This window comes from Falco peregrinus, chromosome 2 (genome assembly GCF_023634155.1).
Source record: "Falco peregrinus isolate bFalPer1 chromosome 2, bFalPer1.pri, whole genome shotgun sequence".
NCBI lineage: Eukaryota > Metazoa > Chordata > Aves > Falconiformes > Falconidae > Falco > Falco peregrinus.
In genome coordinates, this window is record NC_073722.1 from 112,853,718 (window position 1) to 112,878,026 (window position 24,309).

Here is a 24,309-nt window from a genome sequence, read left to right on the forward strand (position 1 = left end):
GAATCCTACAGAAGAAGGTACGTTCCGGCGGGCAGGCCAGTGACTGTATTAAAACCTGATTCTTCTGGCCAGGCTCTGCAGCTGGATGATGGGGAGACCTGCCTCGGGACAGTCCTACCTCATCATCCAGCAGCACGAGAGCTACCCAGGCCAGCTCTCGCTGACCGAGCGCGTCTGGCTTTCACCTCCTGCATGGAGACTAGAAACCCATTTCGCGGTAGTTCTTGGCAATGAGAGGGAGAACACCTAGGGCCAAATTTATCCCTGAGATGGTTTTATTCAAATCCATGTCAGGAATTTGGCCCAGGAAGTATTTTGGGCAATTCTTGCATCTTTGCGTCTTTGTCACCTTCGTATGCAACAATATCTGCTCTTCCCACAAAATCAGAGGTGACACTGCAGGGGATGGTGTTTAAATATTGACGCCTTAGCAACTTATGTTTTTACTACATTTTAAATTATGCACATTTTTATTGGACTCATAGGTTCGTCATCAAATTAGTTTCTTCCAGCTGCGCAGTAGGGTGTTTAGTAGCTCTGTATTGATTTCTGCTTCAACCTTTGAATTCTTGTGACTAGATGCATCTTAGTGCCTTGGCAAGGTAAACAAATCCACAGGCCTTTATTTGAGCACTGCTGGTTAGTAGCCATAAATGTGTAATGAACAACTCGGTATCCTTGGAATTAGATCTTCTTAACAATCATTAGTTTCATCCCTTGCCACTCTAATAAACCTCTTGGTAGCAGGCCAGAGCCAATTATACTTGTGCTTGGAAAATTATAAAACAAGGAGGAAAAACCTGTGTGTTGCCACAAATAAGTGAAAATTTTAACTGGCCTAAGACTGCGGCACATGCGGGACTCAGCTGTTGTCTATCTGAGGCTGAGAATTCAGTATTGGAGACAATATTAAGGGGATCTGTATTTCTTGTGTATGTTTACGGACTCTCGCGCCTGATGCTCAGGCGGCACTGGTGTGCGTGTCCTGCTGTGGCAGCGCTGGCTGGACCGCTGGGCTGCCACGTCCCTTGCTCAGGCTCGGCAGACCCAAGACACCTGCCAGGATGACCCAGTGGGTCGTGTCCTGAGACCTTCAGTGAAGTGACACTGATTAAAAAGTGTTTTGTTGAAAGATCCCTGGCCAACAACCCACTGAAATCCTTAGAAGTGAGGATGACTGTTACGGTATAGTGACCGAGTGACTTGTAATTGTTTGAGAGTGATGGAGAGCTGTGGGCACTAGTCACTAAAGCCCAGGCTGGGGGTCCAAGGGATGGATTTTCGTTTTTCCCTCTTTTCTGCAGCCTTGGATAGATCACGGAGCATCCCTCAGGCCCGGCTCCCTGCTCAGGTGCATCGTTGCCCGTCGGGGTGAGCCCAAGTCTGTGCGTGGCCCAGCACGGCGCCTGGGAAGGAGCTGGTGACTCTCGAGTCTTCCTGGTCCTGCTGCGCTCGGAGTGCAGTGCCCAGGCTGCTGTGCAAGGTGAGTTCTTCCCTCCACGTGAAGCGTTTACTCTCTAAAAATGCCGAAAGCGCTGTCATCCCTTAGCTAAAGGAGAAACACTCCTGTGTAATTGGGTTTTTCTTTATATTTGGTGAACAGGCTCTCTATTGTTCAGTAGGACTTTTGCAAAGTGCAGTAAGAAGAGGTGTATTTGCACTGAGTACAACTATTGTGTGGGCTCTTCCTACAAGAAAACCATTAATAAAAGGTCCATTCCTTCTTCTCCAGGCAGTTCTTATGCCATCATACACAAGATGTATTTTTCAAGTGAGGTGATAAGTTTCTAGGATGCGACATTGGTTTTACCATAGAGCCGCTGGCATTAGTGAGAGGAGAATGGTAACATAAACCGTAAAAATAACAGATGGAAGGCAGATATAATAAAATGGAAGCACAGGCAAATTATAAAACCATTCAAACTGTTCATGCAGATAAAACAAGGAAACAAAAACACATCTGAAATCACAAGGACTGGGTGTCTGTTGGGGGAAAAAAATGTTTTTGTTTGTTAGTGTTGTTTGCAGTGAAGGCATTCAAGTTCAAAAGACCTGAAGGAGAAGCAGTGATTTCTGTTGCAGGGGGAACTTTTTATTTTCCATGTGGAGGCTTAAAGATGGTGATTTTTTTCTCAACCCACATTGCAAATGTTAACGTTCATCCTATGCCAATGCAATTACTTTATTGCAATAATAAACTATCAACTAAATAATTTAAGAAAGATGAAGGGGGAAAAGAGCTTTCAAAAACCAAAAGGGCAGCTGAATAAGACAGTGGAAACACAAAACGATGCTGGTATGTTTGACAGGATAGCTGCCAGGGGCAAGGCTGAGGTGGCACGGGGATAAGGAGCAGACCCCATGAGAGCAGGGATATCCCCTGGGGAGATGCAGGCACGCCGTGCCAGTAGGCAGGCTGCAGTTCAGGAGTGGCTTTAAAAATAGCTATAGCATGAATGTCTCTGTTTTTTACAGGAGATTGTGGTTTCAGGGGTTTGCTTTGAGGCTGGAATAGCACTGGTGTCTATGTGGGACTAGGGGCCCAGACTGTGGGGTGCTTTTTACTGGTAACCATGAATTCTCCCACTTGAAGTGGGGCACACTGAGCATCTAGTTGTGGTCCAGACCCCCAGGGGAATTACCGGCCATTGCATCCAGGAGGGGATTATCCTTGTCGTTCACTGGTGGTGTTAGACATGCAAGCAAGGTCTCAGGCTTGCCCTTGGAAGATCCTGGAGCATCTCCGATCTGCTGCTGCTCCTCTCCAGCATGTGCTGCTCCTCAGAGCCTCGGGCTTGCAGGCATAGTGAAACGGTGTTATGGGAGTGAGATGTCTGCCTGTGGGAAGGATGGCTTGGTGTGATCAGAGCCCAGGACCTGTGAAGGTGAGCTGCTTGCAGGCAATGTTTCCAGAGGGGTGAGGCTGTGCAGAGTCCTGGTGAGGCTGCGTGTGGGGGTGGGTGTTACTGTGATCCTGTAACAGGGCTGAAAACTGTGACTAATACTCCTGCTGGGCTGGCAGGCTGAACTGACCTCGCTGCCGTTTGTGCATTGATCACAGCACTCGCCGTGCTGTGGCGATTTCGAGAGTGACAGTAACTGATCCATAAACCCCTGTGGCTGAACGCCTCACTGTGCAGACCCTGGCTTTGAGGGCTTTGCTGGCAGGTGAGCTCATGGCCCTCGGTTCATCATGAATGCCACCGCAGGGAAGAGGGATGCTGGAGGCTGTGAGCACCACGGAGTGTCTGGTAAGATGATTTTTAAAGACCCAAACAAAAGAGTAGGTACATTGGAGCATCCAAAATCATCTAGCCAGTACCCTGCCTCCAGCAGAATCTGGAAAAACACCAAGTGATCCATGCCTACAAACAAGTCTCCCAGTTTCTAGTAATTAGCAGATTAGATAATTCCTGAGCCAGAAGTTGCATTGGGACCAAGGGGCTTAAAAGCTACAGACAGGTTTCTCCTCTGAATTAATTGAATCCCTTTTTGAACCCACTTATCCTTCTGGCTGCCATACGTCTCAGAGTTTAATCACACAGTGCCTGATGATTCAGCTGGGTTCCCCTTTCCCGTTGTACTGAGCATAAGGAACAGACGTTAGTAGTCTCACCTTCTTCACACCACTTACCCAAAATCTCACTGCAGGTTTCTACAACATCTGATGCTTATTAGTGCCTCAACTTTCTGAAGGCATGGGGCTGGGAGTCTGGTTTTTTTCTTAGTTACTTTATCAGTGCATTAAGGTGGTGGGATGAGCTCTGGCTATGTTCTGAAATCTATCCAGAAGGTAAAAAAAGACCCTCAAGTGAATTTCTGTTGTGAAGTCTTGGGATTTTGAGGCTAATGTCACGTTTGTGGCAGGAGGAACTGGTTCACTGAGATGTTGTGTTTACTAGACGGTGATGCAGAACTAGCGAAGGTAAAGCAGCAGCATGTGGTCTCTGTGGAGCTTTCCCAGGGCAAAGAGTGTGGATGGGGCTGGAGGTTGTTTTGGCTTCCTCATGTTTCAGCATCCTGGGGTGCTGCTAGAGGAGACTTCTCCGTCTGATAGAAGGGGTGTTCTGAACTGTTATGTGTATAGCAGTTTACCTGTATTTGTGAAGAATGTGCAGTAGCTGGTGAGAAGCCCGCAGCAGCTGGAGCTCAGGGAAGAGGGGTGCCGTGTTTCCGGGACTGAAGCCACTAGCTGTTTGCTGCCAGCAGCTCCTCTGCTCAGCTCCAGCCCTGTATGTGAGCTGAGCCCATGTCTAGGAGCTAATTGATTGTATTCTCCTGTGCAGATTTGACCTCAGTAGTTGTACACCCTGATCCCCAACAGTGTGTGGTGGAGAGCAATAACATGAATGAACCCCAGCAGCTTGCAGTGACGGCACATTGCAAACAGCACTGACAATGGAGCAGACAGGGATGAGACACTGCAGGGCAGGGGGTGATCCCCCTGAAAGGGGTGACAAGTACTTTGAAACTGCTTTGAGATATGCTGTGCTGGAGTGGCAGGGAGAAGGGGAAGAAGCAAATAGCACGCAGTTTGGCACCTTGATTTGTTTTTGGGTACCCTTGAGCTGTATAATTGACTCTTTGTTCTCAAAGATTGGCATTATTACTCTAAATTTCATAATTTTCTCGATACAGAGCTCACTTCAGAATGACAGCATTTGGAATATTGCTCTGAAACATTTGGATCATTACAATGGAGCTGGGTGTTATAGCCAGCCATTACATTTTACTCTGCAACGGGTGCAATTAGAGATACAGCTTGAAAGTAAAATGTGGGAAAATATGACTATAGGGGGGGCGAAAGGGAGGAGAGGAAAAATATTGCCTTAGAAGCTGATTCTGCATAGGTAAGAAGAAAAAGGTTCATGGCTAGTTCATCAGAATGAAACCCGGAGTGTTCCAGATGGGGCGGGCTGGCTGGCTGGGGCGTTTTTAACACCCCGCTTGCTGCAGGGTCTGGCAGGTGTCGGAGCTGCTGCTTGAGCACAGGGGAAAACTGCAATGACTGCCGAGTTCAGCGGGCACTGCTGCCTCTCACAAGGGCGCACAGAACCACAGGCTTGCCAGGGAACTGAGGCACAATGTCCCTCTTCCAGCCCTTTTCTTTCTTCTGCAAGGCTGGAGATGATCTGACTGACCAGTGCAAAGAGATGCAGTACTGTATCCTGTGGCAGTCGGAAGAGAAAATAACTGTCAAGTCTGGGCTCACGGAGTAAACTGGGAGTGGTTTAACCTTCTTACGAGTTGTACCTTGAAGAAGCATGAGAGCTGCCGTGTTCCCCGGGACTGCTCGATGCCTCCCTTCCTGATTCCCCAGCTTCTTATCCGTGCTGAGCTTCAGGCACTGGAGCTGAAGGGATGATGCCCTCAGGACGCTGGCTGCCCCCAGGGTGTGTATGACGACGTGGATGTCAGCCCAACAACAGAGGTGGGATAATTTCAGGTCTCCAACCACACAACCTTTAAGAGCTTTCCCCAGTGTCTGCTCCAAGCTGTTTGCGAGTCTTGCCCAAACAGACGTGGTGCCGTGTCCCGGAGCAGCTGCTCCACTGCTCTGGTGACCTCTTCCACACCATGGAGCTGGGTCCTGTGCCCCACCTGAGGAAGGGAAGGGGATGAGCTTTCCATTTTGCATATTTTGGGGGTTCAGGATCTGCTTGAGGCCATGTGTGGGTGACAGTGATGTTTCCTCTTCCTCTTCTTGCTTTGCTTCTGGTTGAAAAGCTTTTTAGTTTTTGTTTGTTTGTTTTCAGAGGAAGAGCAAAGGACTAAAACCTTTCAAGCTGCTTATGCTCTCTTACAGATTTTATGCAATGATACTCTTATTTATAACAGCATCAGGTCAGATTTAGGCTTTTCCTACCAGTGTTTATGAAGATGCTGGCAAGTTTATGAGTCCTTGTCTTCCAGAGCAAATAAGTGAGTAACGTTTTCAGTGATCTTATTGTACCTACAGTTTTCTGCAGTTCACTCTGGAAAATCTAAACTGGAGAAGCCATTGGCATCTTTGTGATGTTGGGGCAGGGGAGTTGGATTTGTTTGTTGGTTGGGGTGGTTTTTTGGCTGGGATTACAAGGCTAATACTTAATCAGAAATCCATAGTTTTCCATGGTTCTTAAAACATTTCAGTGTATTTTACATTTAAATAGAAATAAGGCCTCCTTGAAACAAATTTATTCCAGTTGGCTTTGCACATTGATGATTAGAGAATGTGGTTCAATTTTTTTTCTCTCATTCTGAGCAGTGTCTCATTAGATTTGCTTTTTATTGCTTTTCATATCCATCATGATTTGTGTCAGCAGAATGGTTATCTAGATGGACAGCTTATTATCAGCTTTAAGTGAAGAAACAGAACACAAGAATGGCTGCTAAAAAAAGGGAAAGGTAATTAACATTGGGTGCCAGAATATAAATGAAGCTTGACATTTCCACTTTGTTAATCCAAATTAACCCCTGTCTTAATGTTACAGAGTGCAGGAGGGGATGCTGCGCCTCTGCCCATGTCTCTGGATCTCCCTGGCGCTGCACGTCCTGGCGCAGTGTGGTGCAGCGTGGCGATGCCCGGTGTGGCTTCACGGGCTGGCGTGGTGGGATCTGTTAAAGGTGCGGAAACCACTGCAGGGCTCCTGCACCCAAATCCGCGCTGCTTAACCTGAGCTGCAGGTCACCCATGGCAAAAGGTTTTAGTCTGTTGGGAATTCAGACAATTGTTTTTTCAGCACGCTTTGCTGTCCCCTCCTTAATTTTCTCATCCTAATGTGATATGTCTGCAAAGTAATTAGGCTCAGCTATTTGATGTATAAAGTGGGAATGGGAGGGAGGGTCAGGGAGGACAAATTAAAATGAATCAGGAATCTTTAAGTGAAGAGAAAAGAGGACTGGAGGGAGCCATGATAACTCTTTACAAATACTTAGAGGGACATAATAAAGAGGACAGGGACCAATTACTCTCATTAGTCAGTGTGAACTGAACAAGTCTTGTGCTGCAGAAAGGAAACCCAGATTGCGATGGAACAGTTGGAAACAAACAGCAGAGAAGGAGCCGCCCCGGGAAAGTGTGGGTCCTGTGCCCCGGGATGGCACCCAGAGGTGCTTCAGCCCTCGGAGGGCTCTTGAGGGGCCGCATGCTGCTGTGCCCAGCTTGCCCAGACACACCAACTTGCCTCCCTAAGTTGCTGAATATTTTTGAAGATGTGTTGTGAATGTTCAGTGCCCCCAGTCCTCTTCCTGCTGCCGGTACAGGAAACCTTGAACTTCTGTCCAGATGTGGAAGCTGCTCTGCTTAACGCCTTCCCATGCCGTAAGCCCGCGGCAGCAGCTGCCTGCCTGGAGGGGTGTGCTTCAGACAGCTTTGGGGAGACCAGACCGTGCCACTGATCCTGGTCTGCCGCTGTCACCTCTGGGGTCAGCACCAGGCTTGCCTGAGGCAGGCTGCAGTGAGAGCCCGTCCCCCAGGGCCAGCAGATGTTCTGCCCCTGCCTGGCTGTCCTCTTGGTGCGGAGGGGTTATGGGTCCAGCCTCAGAGTGTTGTTGTGGATCCTAAGGAATCAGCGCTCGCAGAGCTGTGAGCAGTGCAGGGACCGGCTGCTGCTGGACTGTTGTGAGGTTGAAAATGCCCTTAGCACCTTTCAAAAGCAACCAGTAGAACCATTTTATTGCCTGATAACTGTGCAATTAACTTGTGTCACCACTGTATACTGTTTCTTTTGCCATAATATGGAGCTTTTAAGAAAAAATTAAACCTGCCAAGCATCATTACATGGTAAGTCTACCAAGCAACTATTCAGATTTCAGTGGCCTTGACTGAAGAACCTGGAAGAGTTCAGACAACTGAGAAATGCAGGCATCTGGCCAGACTCCAGATAATTTACCACTACATTAGAGATAATTCTTTGCTGGGTTCATGTATATACCTGGTGATTCTTATTCAGCTATGGAAATTTTTCCTGTTCTCCTATATGTCCTCATTATTCGAGGTGACACGTTAGATACCAACGTACAGTTTGTTGCTCCTGCTCCTTCTGATCGTATACTTCTCATTGAAGTGGCAGTGAAAGTGAAAAAAAAAACTTGGGAGAAATCTGAGTGCGAATCGTGGGGAGGGTATTAGCATTTGGTGAGCTGGGCACAAGAATCAGTCAGGAAATTAAAAGGAGGATGATATTTTGAGGTGACAAAACATTAAAATATAAAACTTGCATTTGAGTCAGATCCAGCCTCAATTTTTCCCTTTTTAAGCTGTTGCTTGTGAAAAGCTTGAGCCCACGCCAGTAACAAGTGAAGTCTTTGGGCTGTTGCAACAGGGAGAAGGGAGGCTGAATTAAATTGTGTTAGAGCTTGGTGATGTCCTGATGAAATGAGATATGCAGCAGCAGGTCAAAGGACAGAGAAAGTGGCCATGGCATTGAACCAAAAAGGCAGGAGAGCCTACTTAGATGATGTGTTAATTAAGGTAGTGTCATCACAGCCATCCCTGTTGGTGTGGGCCGGTGAGCAAGGAGGAGGCAGTGAAACGGGCATCGCCTCTTTGATAATGGATTTGGCTTGGCCAGCTACTACCCCGACACAAATGTGACAGCAGCGACAACCCTTCATGCTGCAGCTTTGGCTTGGGTGGCTCCTGCCACGCCACTAGTGACTGGACAGACAGGGCGAGTGCAGGACACCCAGCGTGGCAGACAGGGCAAGTGCAGGATACCCAGCGTGGCTTCTACCTGCCTGGTGTGCACACTCGACTGGAAGGTCTTTAACCTGTAAAAAGAAATAGCAGTGTGGGTCCTTCCCCCATCCTCCAGCTTCATGCACTTCTCAGGCTGACTCAAAGCTCACTTGAAGGTTGGCCAGGGAGGTCGGGGAAGGTCCGTGCCCTGCAATCTGCCTTCGACAGAACAGGGATTGTGGAACAGTTTCTGTGTTTCTCTGCGAATAACAGAAATTATTTCACGCAGGTGTGACATCTGGGGGGCAGTGCTGTACAGATTCTGGGGCTGGCTCAGGACAAGGCCAGTCCCGTGGCCGGTGCGAGGGCTGCCAGCCGCTCAGCAGCCTGTGAAGGCGACGGCCAAGCATCGGCATGCAGGCCCCGCATCCCTGGTACCTGCACAGCCTGAGCACGGACCGACGTGGCAGGGAACGGGCACCGGCTTCCTCCTCTTGCATGAAGCCTCAGTTATTCACTGGTAATTACAAATCTTTTCCTTTGATGCTTTTTTTTTTTTTTTTTTTTTTAATTTTTTTTAAAGTAGACATAAGTCGCTCTGCTATGGCCTACTGGAAATACACGTAGAGAGATTAACAAAGCACGCTGTAAAGGCAGGAATGACTGAAATAGCCCAAATGCAATGCGATACAAAAGCAGCAGGTAGTTATTTTGTGCTGACTTTTCTGTTCTCTGTGTGTGTGCATGGTTCAGTGGTAAGAGACAGTATATGCCCTCATTATACATTACTGCACACTGCATCCAGCCCTCCCACATATCCCAGCCAACTCTACCCTCTTGCAGGCATGAGCGGCGTAGTCCTGCCCGCACAAAGCTGGAGACAAACGGGAAGGTGGGTGCCACTGCACAGGGTGATGCCTGCGGCCCCTCTCCCGGCCAAGGCGCTGCCGGTGCCCACCGAAGGGTGGGCAGTGGCTGGCTGGACTCAGGCCCCCCCTGCCCGGGCACCATCCCCTTCTCCTTTGTTTTAATTCATCCAGCTTCACAGCAAAATGATTCCCTGGGTGGGCAGTTATTTCAAAGCTGGATTTTTTCTCATTCTCTTTTGTGGTCATTATTGAAGGTACAGGTTTCATTACATCCGTTCAGTGGAAAGAAAGGATAAAAACCAAAGTGGAAAGGCAGGAAAACACCATTTAAGAAATAAATGCAAAGTTATGACGCCTCTGTCTGCCTGAGAAAGAGAGATTTTTATGCAGTTTTTGGCATTTACAAATCCTTTGTGAAAAGGTCACCCTGTACTTGGAATCTTATTAATACAGAAGAATGGCCCAGGAAATGTCACGTCTTTTTACCATGATATTTACACAGAAAGGAGTGACTCAGCATATGAAGCTTCTCAAGCAGGATGGCATTAACGAGGCCAGAGACTGCAGTCGTGCTGCAGGGATAAGTGGTTCTGGCAGCCTGCTGCCACAGCCGGACAGGGGGGGCTCCCGGTGTGGCACGGTGACGGTCCCACCACTGTCACGGCGTGGGGACAAGGATGCTGGTGGCTGGGGTCTGGGGGAGCTGCCAAAGCCCGCTGCAGCACTGGGCAGGGGGCAGCCACTGCCCTGCGTGCCCTTCACCTGCCCGGGTGGGAGCGGAGCTGCTGGTGGGGAGTCTGGGGGGGGGCTGCTGGCACCCTCCCCTCGGGCAGCGCGCCAGCCAGCGGGGAGGGATGTGCCAGTATAAACCAGCATGGACTAGCAGGAGATACACACACCAACTCACCAGCATATGTAACGTGTATAGCTGTAGAAAAGTCTATATAAATGTGTATATATGCCTCTAAATGTTCTAGGAATGTACACACATTTTATATAGTTACAGGTTTAGTTTTCTGGCTATAATTATATATATAATGGCTACTTCTATGTTATATATAGTCAGTTCACGTACAGAGACAAATGCATGCATACACACCTCTTTGCTGGCTTTCACATAGCATGTATGTATACACAAACCCACACAAACCCTACATACACTATATATACTACAAATCCATAAATACACATAAACGATACATAAACAAACTCTTGTTTCATTTGTTTATATATACATACAAATATGTGTATATAGACAATCTATTATATATTATGCATTATACATAGTATAGTTAACATACATGATTCATAACTACAGACTATATATTTTATATTTATACACATACACAGAATATAGGCTATACACACACATTTCACACTCTCTTCTCCCTCATCTATCATTTGCACTGTGCTTTACATAACATTTATTCTAGATCCTCTTTATAATACACATTTTGTATATAAACACATCCTGACCACACTCATACACACTCACACACATAGTTATCGTTCTCACTATAAGTCCCCCATACATATAGTGTCTCTCCACACACACACAGAATCTCTCCGGCTCCCTGTCTATATTCACATTAGAAACTGTATTATATACTTTATAAACTGTAAGCAAATGCTATGTTTATAAAGTATACTATTTATAATTATATGCTGTACACTACAATGTACACACAATGTTAGAAGTATACACACACTACACTTACACATACACAATGCACACTATACTGTATATATGCTATATAGCCATACACAGAAACACAGACTCTTTCTGTCACATAAAAAAAATAATATACTATACATTATATATACTGGATATTATCAACTATATACTACACAGTAAAGACACACCCCCACAATGTCTTGCTCTTCTCTCCCACTCTGACCCTTGCCTATGTATTTTTAAAATATTTTAATACATTTTAATATACATTTATATTTTAAATACAAAACATTACACACTATATAATATATATACTATTATAATGACATACTATACAGTATATACACAAGAAATACTGTATATAAACCATATGTTCTCTCTCCCCACTTCCAAAGAACCCACACAGTATAGTATAGATATATACATTAGATATCGTATATGTACTATATACTATTTATCATTAGGTACTATAGATATTGTATATACACATACACTACACAGAGTATATGCATTCACACACAATATACTTACCCTATATAAGCACACAAATATGCTCACTCCTTAGACATGACATATACTATATATTTTAAAATAAATTTTATATACACTACATAATACATATATATATACACACACACTATTCACATGTGTTCTTGTTCTCCTCACACTGTAGATACTATATAGAATACATACTATATCTATAAACTTATATTCAGTATACGTTTTACTATTTAGTATATGTACAATATATACATTATACTACCTGGTATAAATATATAAACTATATAATAGCTATAGCATGTGTAAGAGTGTGTACGTATAGAACATATATATATATACTATTCTAGTAGTTTGCATACTATAGTTGTTTACTATATATATATATATACACACTGTTTATGTACTGTAGGTATTACATAGTACATACTAGATAGCATACAAATGCGTTCTAGATAGTATAATATATGACATGCATACTTATACATACTATACAGTATACACATATATACTACGTAGTATAGGCACAGTACATCTTAGGATATAGTATATATGTGCATATTGTACAGAAATATATGTATGTGTGTATACTTTGTGGCATACATATACTGTATGCACATAGTATACATTATACTATCTCATATACATTTGCACTCTATCAAGTATGTACTATGTAACAGCTACAGTGTGTGTACAGAGCACACATGTGAATAGTGTGTATGTGCATTGTATACATACATGTATATACACTCTTCCCATGCTGTCTCTACATATACGTACACATATACTGTATGTATGTGCATATAGGATATGTGCATAGGCATATATGTATACTATATAGAGTATATATATATTTATAATACCTACTACATGTAGGCACATCACAGAGTATATGTGCTCTATGACACATATCATATGTATATGCAGATATATACATATCATGCAGTATATCCTCTATAGTATATCATTATACATACACTATGTGCTATAGTTACATATGCTACTACCACACACACAGAGCCCTCTCCCTGTGCCCACTGGGCTGTGGCAGGCAGGGGCCGGTGACAAGGGGCTGCGGCCACCTCTGGGTGCTGCGACACGTCCCCAGGTGCTGGGTGGGGGGTCCTGCACTGCTGGGCGCAGCGAGGGGCCAAGGTGGCCAGCAGAACCGCTGGCCCGTGTGCCGGGGGGCCGTGGCCAGTGGTACGGGCAGCTCAGGTGCGTGGTGAGCCAGCTCCCAATACGGGCTTTACCTCCCCGTTTCTCCTCCGGAAGGTGCTTACACGGCCAGTAACCCACAGCGCGGCCTGGCTCCGGGCAAAGAGACAGCCACCAGCCCGCCACGCCATGACCCCCCCTGCGGTGCGCGGCCCACAGCAGCAGCGGTGCTGCTCATTCTTCTTCTTGATACACAGCCCCCTCCGCTCCCGGGCTGCCATTTCCTACGCCAACACCGCCTGTGTACCGCCCGTGCCGTGGCTGCCCAGTGACCTGCGCGCGGCCGCTGCCACCAGCCCCCAGTAATGACCATTAACTGGCTGTGGGAGGTGTGCTGGGCAGCCCGGCAGGGTGGGGACTGTGCCCACCGGCTGTGGGAGCTGCTGTGTGGGCAGGTGGGGCGGTCAGCAGTGGGACGTGGCTGTACGCCACCATGGCACTCCCCGGGACCCCCGCACCAGGCGCTGGCGGGTTGCACAAAGCTGTCTCCACCTGCACCTTGTGGTGGTGCCAGCGGTCGCAGGTCGGCCATCATCCATCACCTGCATGGTCAAAAAAAAAAAGCAATTTAACTTTTCTACCTTCTGTGGATGCTGCACAGCAGGGCAAGAGCAGCGCTTGTGGGGCGGCAGGGGCCCCACTCGGCCCACGCGTGTGGGCGCCCTGAGCAGGGGCGTGCGCTGCAGTGTGAGTGCACGGAAAGATGGGAACGGTGAACAGCCTTGTTTGGGCCATCATCCATTACAGTCTGTATAGAAGAAAATTACTTTTCTTAATCATAATCGCCACATAATAACGCTTGCATGAGACAGACGAAAAAATAGCCTTCTCTTTAGAATTTATATTATTAATTCCTAGTTTCCGCAGCAAGAGAGAGGTAAAATTAAATGTTTTTTCTTCCTTCTCTGCTTTGCATTAGCAAACAGATTATCTGAGGGCTGCCTGCAAAGCCTTCTCAGGAAACACGAGCAGCCCCACACAGCCGGGACCCCGCGCGGGACCCCTGGTCACACCCAGAGCGCCTGCTGGCTGTGGCCACCCGCAGCCACCTGCCAGCCCCGGCACTGCCCAACCATGCCGTGGGGACCGGGGCACCGGCCCGGGCGGCGGGTGCCATCGCTCGCCTGCATGTGGCATGGCGGGAGACACCGGCGGGTGCCATCGCCTTCCCCCCGAGCGGGCCGAAAACCCCAGCGCTCGCAGCACCGCTGCTGCTTTCTTTCAATTCCCCCAGTTATTAAGGAAATCTCATGATTATTTTTTAAAGCCTGTATTTTTTAAACACGGGACCATCGGCGCCGGTGCCAAGGGGAGCAGATATTATGGGAAAGGCAAGGTATCTTCTTTTATTTTAAATGATTGCCCTGGATGCCCTTTTACCTGAGTAGAAGCATGGGGCTCCTTTAGAAACAATATCTTGCTAATTGTACCCGAGTAATTTTGCTGCATAAAGCAGCTTATTTAATAATGATGTGAATGGCGCAGTGTAATGAATGCCTGCCTGAGCAAATTAAAGTAATCAATTGCTAAGGCCAACACATTTTAGAACAAGTACAGAAAAAAGCGTAGATAAGGGCTTTTAAGCCACAGGGTGGAAAACACACACATAATTCTTTGACCAGTTTTAAAATATGAACAATTGTAATTTCTTAATCAGTTACAGAAATAAAAAACCTGGCTATGCAAAGTGGGAACCTCCACCCTCTGCTGAAAACTGTCTATTGCAAGAAACTATGAAAGCCATTTCTGCCAGAAATCCTGGTCCCGCTACACTGCGGCGACCTTCCCCAGGCCGGTGGGGCCGTGCCTGCCCGGCTCCACGCTTCCCTTCAACATTAAGCAAATCATCCTGCACCAGGGCATGCTGCCACTTGCTCATCTGTGAGGTTTAATTAATGTTTGCAAAACACAAGATGAAAATGTACTCCAGAAGTGCTGAGCGCTATGTTACAGCCACCTTGCCGGGGCACTTTGATGGTGTTTGCTTAAGTAAACTTAGAGCTCTTGGGGCGAGGGGTGCCACGGCTGTGCCATGGGTCCCCGCTGGTGCCGAGCCGCAGCTCCACAGCTGAGCCCTGCGCCCCTGCATGTACCGAGCTGAGATGCCGGCTCTGGTGCTTTGGCTCTTTCTAATGAGCACTTAGCTTTTTTTCTTTAAAATGATTTTCATTGTAATCATGCTGGACAACTTGAAGACAGCAGGCATTTTAATGAAGGCATGGGACATCCATAAAAGACCATGCCACAGATAAAACCGGGAGTACATCATGTTTATTACTTGTTACGTCAAATTGAATTGCACCGATGACCTGATGCTAAAAGCCAACGTTGGAAATGAGTGGGGAACTTAACTGTAACTCACAGCAGCACCCCTGACGCACCGTTTTCTGCCTTTTGTTGGGGAATTTATATGGTGCCCACACAAACGCCTGTTTAATTCCCCTCGAGCAGTACCACATAAATTCCCCAACACTTCCCCTGTCCCTGCCCCTCCTCCTAAGCTGACACACTTCACCACCACTTCTAGACCAGGACAGGACCATCTATAGCACTTTGGGTAGCAGAAATCATTCTTTTGTAAAATTCAGTCCCAGCCCAAACCTTCATCTTAATCTAATCCAAAACAAGGGCAGCCATCCTTGTACCAAACAGACCAACAGCTCCCACCCGCACCAGCCCACGAGCACCAAAACCATTTCAGACCTAGCAACAAGTGAAGTTTTTCAGCCCTCCTGTTCCTAAAACTGGTTTCCGGTCCCTGTGGGGGGATGCTCCGGCCCTCAGCAGCATTGCTCCCCCCTCCAACCCCACCCCACCCCCGGCAGGGTTTAGGTGCCCCTCACATTCCCTATTCCTTTCACAAAGTTGCTTTGTCATTTATTCTTGGTGACAGGGCACCACAACCCAAGCACCAGGCTGCAGCAGTGATTTATTACTGCTGGACCTGTACAGCTCTATAAAAAGAGCCATTCCTGCCTTTTTGGCTAGCACTGACAATTACAGATAGTTGACCATTTTTCTTACAAGCTTTAGCTTGCAGCTTTTTCTTTCCCAGGCAGCTCCAGAAGTTAAAAAAATGCAGGTGGGCTTCCAGGTCTGCAGAGAAAGCTCTTCTTCACCTGGCACAGCCTCAGCTGAGGACCTCTGGAAATGGGGGGAAATCCCACCAGGTGACAGCCCCTCTCTTGGCTGTAGGGATACATCTGTTCCCCAAGCACTGTTTGAAGTCATTAGCGTTCTGCTTGCTTGGTTAGCGTTATAAGGACAGGAGGGCTTTGGGTGTTGCACTCTGAAAACTTTGTTCATGCCCCTTGAGCAAGAAACTGACTGGCAACTGCAGCTTTGGCTCATCACACTGGTGACATGGTTTGTATGAACGAGGTTTCTGAACAGCAAAGGACAGATTGCTTTATAAAAAAACCCAACACCAAAACCTAATTAAGACTATACTAAATTATTAGATTGTGGCATCTGGCTGTCCAAGTCCTGAGATTGCACATGTTCTTTCTAACACTTTAAACTTAGTTTTGAGCTTGTTTAAATTCATTTAAAATTCATTACAGGATGCCCTTTTGGACGAAGTTTGCCTGGCTTAAGATGTAATATTATTCTCCTAGCTCTTGCTGCTCGGCTTGTGACCAAACTCTGACCCACAAGAGTTACCTCAAGCGGGCCACCCCAAAGAGCCCCACGGCGAATGCAGCCTTGCACCAGTCATCACATCCCTCTTTGCTTCTCTGGTTGTAAAGCATCAATAGAAACTGTTAGGTACAACTTCTTTCACTGTTAGCTTTTTCACAGAAACTACTTGTGTGTTCAATCGAACTGACACCCTGGCTCTGCATTTCTATCCACTGAACAAATTAATTGCTCTTGAGAAGCTGCTCCTTGCCACAGCAGCAGGGCAGGCTGTCTCTGGGGCCAGACCCGCTGCCACCAGATCCCCCCTGCTCCAGCCCAGGGCCTCGTCCCCTCCTTCGGCCCCCAGCAGATGAGCACTGGGTTCCTGGCTATTTGGCCTTGCAAAATACGCTTCAAAGACACACTCCAGCCTGCTGGGCTAACAACCCAACCTGTGTGCCCCAGCCCCACACGCTGGGCGTCCGCAGCGGCCTCACTCTGCTTTAAACTTTAACACACCAGACCTAAAAGCTCTTCCCCTGCTTAGTCATTATATATATACACACACAATAATTCATACTGGGGTTCTTGCCAGAGGAAGAAAGGACTACTAACAATTTCATGCAACTCAACACACAGTGCACTAGCTGTATCTGCAGCCTGTTCTATAAAATTCTGCTTCCTGATTAAAAAACCAGACCAACCACTGATTACATCCCGCTGGCTTTAACAGGCGCTGGGAGCTGTTGCTCTTGCCCACGGCAGCTGTAGGTTGCAGTGGTCCTTACTGTGTGGCCCCTTACAATGGTCCTGGCTTCTTGCCCCAGCCATGTGGTGACTGCGCTACTGCTCAGCCCTGTCCCCCCGACAATGCAGCTAATAAACAACTACTTTTTGTGTGGTTTTGTGCCCTGGTGTTTCAGGTTTCCAGCATTGTGGCAAGACTGAAAGAAGTTTAAGATGAACTGTCACTGCTACAGAACATTAGTGTACCCCGCATGCCTGGCAGTGCATGGGGGGGCAACTCAGCCCAGGGGGTGCAGCCAGAACCCAGGCAGCTGGGGGGCAGAACAACCATTCCCACTTTTAGAGCTAAACCAAAGCTGTCCCAGCGCCGGCAGATGGTGAGCACAGCCTGGCCGCTGTGAGCACAGCCTCCCACCTGTAACCAGCCTGAAACCATCTGAGAGAAGCACTCGCACAGTGAGAAATACAATATACATTCTATTCCTCTGGAAAATTACTGAGAAAAAGTTTGCTCCTCATTTGCAATTTAACTTTACATTTCAATCTTTAATCTACAGCTTTTAGTTATGTTTGCGGCCAGCTCGAAAAATGGAAGTAGCTGAACTTTTCAGACATGAAGATAATATATTCACAAAGCAGAGATTAGAGGTTTAGGGATTCATTCTCGATTCTCCTTGATTTGATATGGGGAAAGAACTTGAAAGTATAAAAAGACCTTTGCAAACTCCTTTGCTTGGCAGAGACATTCAGGGAGCTTCACATCCTTGTCTTTTCCTGAGGACTCGCATGTTTTTATAGTTACTTCAGATTTAGACTCATCAGAGGCACATATGCCTAGCTAATTCCTGCTTATCAGGTTCTCTAAAAATGATGGTTTTTCTTTCCCCTGTCCCTGAGAGGTGAAAGCTAGCTGAAGCCATTCACGAGGCTCTTCCCTGCCCTGCAGTCATCAGCCCTTGCAGTGTTTGGGAAGCTGCTCTGGGAACCAATAGCTGGACCCCCACCAGCCCCAGCCACAGGATCCATCCTGCCCCTGCTGTGCCCTGGGTGCTGCTGGAGCTGCCACGGGCAGGGGAGCTGCGCTCAGCACCATGACAGCGCTGCTGAGCCCGGCGAAGGCTGTGTCCACCCCTGCTCCACTCGGCTCCTGGCGTGGAACTAAGAAACCCCTGATGGGCATTGCCATCAGGTGTGTGTGTGTGTGTGCGTCTCAGACACAGGCTGACCCTGTTCCCTGTTCCCAGTGTGTGAAGATCCCATCACCTCATCTCAATACTTCTGCTATTTTTTTATCTCCATATGCATACACATATATGAACAGCTGTGATTTTCCCACAGGAGTTGCAGCTGACGCAAATTCAACAAACTTTCAAAAGGGGATTATTTTGCCTCAGCTGCCTCAACTCAAAAAGAGAAAATAAAAAGCAAACAGAACGCAGAAAAGCGGCCTGGGAAGGAGAAAGCCCAACGGTTTTGCCACCTCGCCTCCACATGGCACTCAACAGCCGCTGTCTTTCGCTGCCCTTGGGGTGAACACCAAGCACAAGAACCAGGGGGAAAGCTGCCCAACTATCAGCCACAAATGGAACTTCAAAGAACAAAAGGGGGAAATATCAACTGTCACAGAGACTGAACTGTCCTGAGCTGGATGTTTTCATCACTATCCGGGCTGAGAAAGAGCTATTTTATGACAGACTGTAATAATCCCTCAGGAAAAGCATCTAAGACCCAGGCACGTGGACAATGACATTTTTCATATCAGCCTGCCCAGTCTTCCCAGCTTAATCGGTCCCGTGCTGAAGCCCAGCTCAAGTCAGTGCTCCATCCCCTGTGATGGACCTCACTCCTTTGATGGAGCTCACCCCTGGGCGTTTTTCAGCCACCCTTGCACGCCTGGTCCCCCGAGCAGCCTGTGCTAGGCAGCTGTCTGGGCTGCCTGCGTCACCAACAGGAGCATGTGCCTGCCCGGGGGCAGCCCAGCCAGGACAGAGAGCTCACCTGCACGGAGGGTCTGCAGCCCCCTCCCCTGCTGCCGCCACGGCAGGAGCATCAGTCGCCATCGAGAGTGTCATTCACCTCCTGCAAGGCAGTTTTCTTTTAGGTTGCTTTCGTGGTGACTCGTTTTACCTTTAATATGTTTTGGCAGAACTGAGGTATTTATTTCAGCAAAGTAGTGAAAATAGTTTTGAGCATGTTGGCAATCTATGCAATTCCTGTCAAGTCACTGCTTTTTTAATGCAGTGGCTTGGATTGATCTGACTTAGCTCTAAGCATACACAATCAATCAAGATCAAACTTTACACCATATACAATTTCCTAATTTTTAATAACTTGCACAGTGAAATATTTTACCAGTTCTGACACGTCACTGGCTCACAAGGTGCTGGCTTCTTTTGCTTTCTCTATAATCCACTACAACATTTTCATTTCCCTCTTCATAGGAGTCAACGGGACAGGTAAGAGCTCTGAGTGGTTTCGACAACGTATGACAATGGTGAGTGGTTTTCAAAATACAACACCTCTGACTGCGGAAAACTCCCAGCAGTCACCGTTTCTTTCATTTTTTTTATTTCCTGTGGGATTTAAGATTCCCATTGTCCTCTCCTACCCTGTGACCCAAACAATGATTTCCTATTAGTATATAGATCTAGTATGAATGCTCCTGAGAAGACATGACACGTTCTTGCTTAGTTACTTACACATTGCTATTCACTTGCAAGCACACCAAACTCTGCAAAGTCACTGGCAGAATGACTTTCATGTCAATAAAAGGTTTTAAGGGAACGAAATTGTATTACAGGCTAAAACATCGCCAGTCTGGGTTTTAAGAGCCACATTTGATTCTTTAACCAGGTACATTTTCCTTCCACTAGAGCTTTACAGCCTACATACCAGATTACTTCTCAAATCTCTTTTTAATTGGAGCTGGTTTTGTAAGGCAGCTACATGTATGTTATTTGATAAATACATGACAAGTAAATGCCCTTATGCCAACTCTTTAAAAGTAGCAAGCAAGTTTTATAAATGTGCTTCATAAATAGCAGCATTTTCTAATTTCATAGAACAACAAGAACAAATCAGCTTCTTTCAGAGATAGATTAGTTCCCTGTAGACAACACATTGATCCCAACAGATTTCCATCTATTTTCAGGATTTTTAAAGAACAGCCATTGCCATTCAATTATCATGCTTCATTAAACAACTTAAAATCCATACATTGTGTGCTTCTAGTTAAAAAAGTTCAGTAACCTTGTTTATGACATGTAATGTGGTGTTTGTTCAGAGAAATCCAGCAGAGCAAGTGTGCGGCCACACAGCATCGTCACCACCATGCGCTGCTGGGAAACTCCGAGGGAAAACTGCCACAGCCCATGTCCCGGGGCAGCCAGTGCCTCCCCTCGCCCGGCTCTTGGGAACCAGCATGCCTCGCTGCAGGGAGAAATGGGGATGTCTGCAGGTGACACCACATTGTCCCTGCACAACTGCCTAATGACAGCTGACTGGGGAAAAACCCCAACTGCAGCAGGCTGCCCAATGGGAGCTGCAAACCATCTTCAGGACACAGCGTGTGTCAGGTGCTTCACTGGGGAAATATGACTATCCTTCCTCTGCCAGTGAGCAGGCAGCCTCTGATGTTACAGCTGGCTTCGATGAGCACTGGACTCCTGCAGCTCTCAGGGTGACACTGAATTTTACTATGAAACACAAGGCACTGTATAAAAGTTAATTGCCCCTGTGTGTTGTAAAGCCAGGGACCAATCTTCAGTCGGTGTCAGCAGCACAGCACAGCGCTGTCTCTGCGCTGGCTCCCAGTCAGATAAAAAGATGCCAGCCACACTGAATTTCCCCCCTCCTCCCTCCCTCTGGTGTACCTCACCCATCTGGTCCTGGGGGAGAAGGCTCTGCTGCTGGGGGGCACCTGCTGCCACCACCTACAATGCTCAAGATTTTACCTGAAATCACAGAGGAAAAGTGAGAGGGAGGCAACAAGCAAACCCATGCCTTCCGAATGCGACTCCAGAGCTCTAACTGAAGGTCACCCACACCTCTGTTTAGGGTTTATTAGTTTTCATATTTGTATAGTCCTTCACAAGCATTTCAAGCGATGAGCAATGACAGCTCATGTATATGTGTCTGCGTACACACACACACACACACACATATACATACACCCTTACATCTGACCACTGTGCCAAAGAAATTATGTTTCACATCATTTCTAGTGTCATCTTTGATTAATTTGCGTCTCTTTTCTCATTATAGCTCATCCCTCATTTCAAAGGTGTCCTTCAACTAGGACACTGGGAAAAGGCCGAGAAGTGAAAAAACAGCAAGAAATAATCTAAAGGTAGAGTCTAGGAAAGCCTTTCCGACAGTTGCACCTCTGGCTTAATGCTCCCATCCCCACATCGCTTCTTCCCTTGTACGATTTCTTCTTTAGCGAATTAGCTTTCCCCAGAACTGATTCATTGCATCCCAATGGCCATAGATTCCCTCTTACATCTTATTAATCAAAGAATAAAGGAGTGAGTGCATATGTCTTTGAGAATAACAATGGGGCATTTGACAGCTAAATGGAGGCACAATATGCAGAAATATAAACATCCATGTGCAATTTATCTGCTTTCTCCTGCCCGCCCCCGCAGTGCGATCTGTGTGCGTAACTCCATGGCTGAAGGTTAAGCGAGTCCTTTATCGTTCACAGCTCAGGAACCAGAACGAAAGTGGCAATAAAACGGCTGCAGGAGAGGGTCCCCAGCGTTGCGGTCCCTTGGCTCCCTCCACACAGAGAGCGACCATTCTGCTGGATTACCGGAGGGTACCCTCTGCTGTCGCGGTGTAAATCATGGCCACAGCTCGCTATGATATCGCTATTAAAATAGTCTGAAAACATCATAAACAGAACTCACCTGGGGCAATATTTCATCTTAAGGTTTGATGACAAAGTCAGCAGCACCTAAACATGTCCTTCAGCTAGAGGTCAGCCCTTTCTGCACACCCTACTTTAAGACCTGTGTAATGCCAACCTCCACACCCTATTCGCATGCCCTTGAAACGCCGCCGTGAGACCAGATGGATTCAAGTCTCACCTTGAAATCCCACTTTGTAATTCAGCCGATATGTCGACAGGAGAGGCCGGCTTTCCGTTGCACCATGGGGAGCTCGCTGGCGATCTCTGACCTTGTGCTGTAGAGCATCCTATAAGGGTCTTCATCTGGAAATCCTGCAGGACAGATGACCTGGCCATCAGTCCTTGAAGTCTTCAGTGCAGCTGACAGGTCTTGTAACACATTAGAAGTACATTTTAAAACAAGGTCAGTCAGTGTGCTACACCGCACCTACCATGTAAACAGAAAATCAATGTACACAGAGCTGCTCGTCTTTCTGTGAGATGTGCCCCCACTGTAACGCCCGGGACAGCCGGCACCACCGCCACGTATCAGCAAGGGCACCTCGCTTTGGTTACAAGATGGTTTTCCACAACAAGCAGGTGTCTACACAGCAAAGTCACACCTAAAAAGAAGCAGTCCAAGGTACACGATAGACAAGACAGACAGGGAGAGACAATATTTGCTTCTCAAAAGCTAGCGAGTGCCCGCCTGGCAGCAGTGCGGAGCTCTGGGAGTGACCCTGGGGCGGCCGGAGAAGCACCTCACAGCCAGTGTTTCTTAATTCTCCTAGTGCATGTGGCAAATGAGAATAATTATATATAAAATTATATGACTCAGACTAGTTAATTATCAAAGTGAAAAAACAGAACAATGCACAACATTTCCCAAGATTGCCGAAAGCCTTTTAAACCAGGCTGCCTTTCAACAGCAGTTATCAGCTTCTAATTAAATCCAACTCCAAGCCCTTTTGCTCAAATGGAGCCAGTAACAGAAATCTAATAGGATGTCTTTTGTCCAAACCATGTGAGTAAACAGTTTGAACCCCGTGACAAAGATTGCTTTCTGCCACCTTGCAGAAACCTCACTTTCTGACTAAGCTACGTATTCACAGCGAATGGAACATGGAAATGACTGGTACCACATTTCTGTTTTTGCAATATATGAGGTAAACCAACACCAACAGGAGACCTTCCAAGAGAAGCAGTTGAAAAGAATGCCTTTTTATATTCAAAATCTGCTCTGTGTCTTTTTGGTCAAAAAAGCATTTTGCAATTAAAATTTTTCATCAGAAATGGAACACTCTTTCCAGCTTTGCAGAAGAAAAAATGGTATCACCTGGTGGCACAGACAGTTGCGCAGAACACAAGCACTTGCCTTTAAGCATGTAGGAAGCCTGAGTGTGTGATTGTACAACATCGAAACAATTTGTTCTCTGCCTAATACAAAAATAAACATTATGAAATTCACTAAGTGATATATTTTGTCCCAGGAGAGATTACCTTCAGAAATACAGAGACAGTAAAATACTCATCTTTCATTATCATGCCAGTTTTCAAACAGCTGGGAAATAAATACTGCTACTTCCCTCAAATGAGGAGACTAGATGAAGACAACGTTCTACCTCTGCCTCCCTCAACAACATTTTTCCCTTTTCTCATGGAGATTTTGCATTTCAATTAAATTTCCTCTTTATTACCACCTTTTTTTTTTTTTAAACTTTATCTGGCACATCTTTTCTTCCTATTAAACTTTTTTCCCCCTACACACCTATTTTTAATTTTCTTCAATTGCCAAGAGCAACATGTATCCATGGGCACAGGCATCTGCTGGGGGAAGGAGGGATGAGGAAAGGAGAAGAAAGAGATAAGAAAAGGGTAAAAAGAGGGAAAAGGTGGGAAAAATCATCTGATAAAAACAATTGCTGGTAAGACCAGCCAAACAGCTTGACAAGTCACCTTCATGAAAACAAAAAGTTTTCCTGTTTTGCCGGGATCCCAGGTTAAGCCGGTGGCCCCTTCTGCCTGACCATGCCCCAAGTGCAGGAGGGTGTTCATCCCTTGCTGCCCACTAAGGCCACTGCTCTGCCTCAACATTTTTTTTTACAGAGAACAAAACAAGCAGAAACAA

General features: G+C 46.7%; 1 long non-coding RNA gene across 7 annotated transcripts in view; it reads left to right on the top strand.

Annotated features, from left to right (window-relative positions):
• The window catches only part of LOC114010975 (uncharacterized), a 48,877-nt gene extending 24,952 nt beyond the window's left edge, over positions 1–23,925 (top strand). For 2 of the 7 annotated variants that reach the window (XR_008745721.1, XR_008745720.1), the window contains 3 exons: positions 1,305–9,182; positions 18,629–21,638; positions 21,996–23,925. This is a non-coding gene — a long non-coding RNA (uncharacterized LOC114010975). The remainder of the gene's footprint in view (positions 1–1,304; positions 9,183–18,628; positions 21,639–21,995) is intronic. The other 5 variants (XR_008745726.1, XR_008745723.1, XR_008745722.1 and 2 more) reach the window with 5 other exon arrangements.
• The last annotated feature ends 384 nt before the right edge of the window (positions 23,926–24,309 follow it).